A 1554-nucleotide genomic window follows, 5' to 3' on the forward strand; every position below is an offset into this window, starting at 1 on the left:
TTATATTACATAATTACTTGTTTTTAATAAGCATAAATGACTTCCTTCCACCCAAGATGGGTGCTTGGACATGTGATTTATTTTTCTAGGTGATGGGCATAGTGTTTCACTGAAAAGGCTTTGACTCAGGTAACTCCCCAATTGGAACTGAACATTCTACGCTAGCGAATGGGCCTCAAAAGCAATGTTCCCAATCGTATGATTGGTTGACTGGTGGTTTAGATGAAATTCAGAATCTGACAAAACTTCAAATGAGAAAAACAGTTCCGATAAGAGGTGGGAATTTTGGAGCTGGGTACGGGAGCACATGTTTATATTCCCAGTACTTGGGAGGCTGACACGGAAGATTGCAAGTTTGAAGACAGCCTCAGCAAGTAGTGAGAATCATCAACCTAATGAGACCCTGTCTCAAAATAAAAAAAAATAATAGGGCTGGATTTAGGAATAGCTGGGAGGTACAATGCCCTCTGAGTTCAATCCTTAATACCAACAGAAAAAAGTGGGAATTTTGTGTTTGTAGACTTAGAAGAAATTGAGGGTCTGAAAAAAATCTAAAAAATAGTTCCGATAAAAAGTGTGGGTTTCATGTTTGTGTCAGTATACATTTAGAAAAAATTCAAGGTTTAAAAAAACTTCAAGGAAAATAGTTCCAGTTAAGAAATGCAGATCTTCCCGGCCGGGCATGATGGCACATGCTTGTAATCCCCAGTACCTGGGAGGCTGAGACAGGAAGTTGCGGTTTGAGGCCAACCTCAGCTACTTAGAGAGGCCTTCTGCAACTTAGTGAGGCCTTGTTTCAAAATAAGAATAAAAAATAAGGCTGTAGGGTGTGGCTTGTAGGTAGAATACTACTGGCTTTCACCCCAGTACCGAAGAGGGGGAAAGATCTTTTTGTTCCCGTAGCATTATATCATGACAAACAGACTATAGTGGAAATCAGTTTTTACTTCCATGTCACCAGAGGACTACTGTATGTCAGACCCTTCATAAGAGTGGAAACTTGAATGATTTGAGTAGAGAAAGAATTTTTAAATTTGTTAATCATCTCTCTCTTTTCTGGATTGATTACCCAGGGCCATGGATAATATGATGTAGGGAACAGGACAGATTTACCAAAATTTGAGAGTGATAGAAATGGTTCAGAATGGAAATTTGGGTTATTCTAATGACTAATCAGATTGGCCAACCAGTTTGAATTGGTACTGTAAAGCCCTTTGATAAATACATAGTGTAGATAAAATAATTTCTTTTAATCGAGGATAATTACGGTATGGCAAAGCATAATTGAACAAGATAACAAAAATAGAAAAAGGTAATAAATTTTTTTCTTACCACCACCCCCCCAAGCCACTTTCTGATATTCTCCTTTAGTGTTTTGGAATTGTTAGAGAAAAAAAGAGTCTACATACAGGTGTCCCACTGTTAGTTGAGAATGTCATACTATAGAGAATTTGTACCTTCCAATTTCCTGTTCTCCATCTTTACATTTTTCAATTCACAGCTCAAAGAACCAGTATTTAATCTCCCATCATTGACAGCATATGCCATTTAACA

The sequence above is a fragment of the Muscardinus avellanarius genome (assembly GCF_963383645.1).
Source record: "Muscardinus avellanarius genome assembly, chromosome: 12".
NCBI classification, from domain to species: domain Eukaryota; kingdom Metazoa; phylum Chordata; class Mammalia; order Rodentia; family Gliridae; genus Muscardinus; species Muscardinus avellanarius.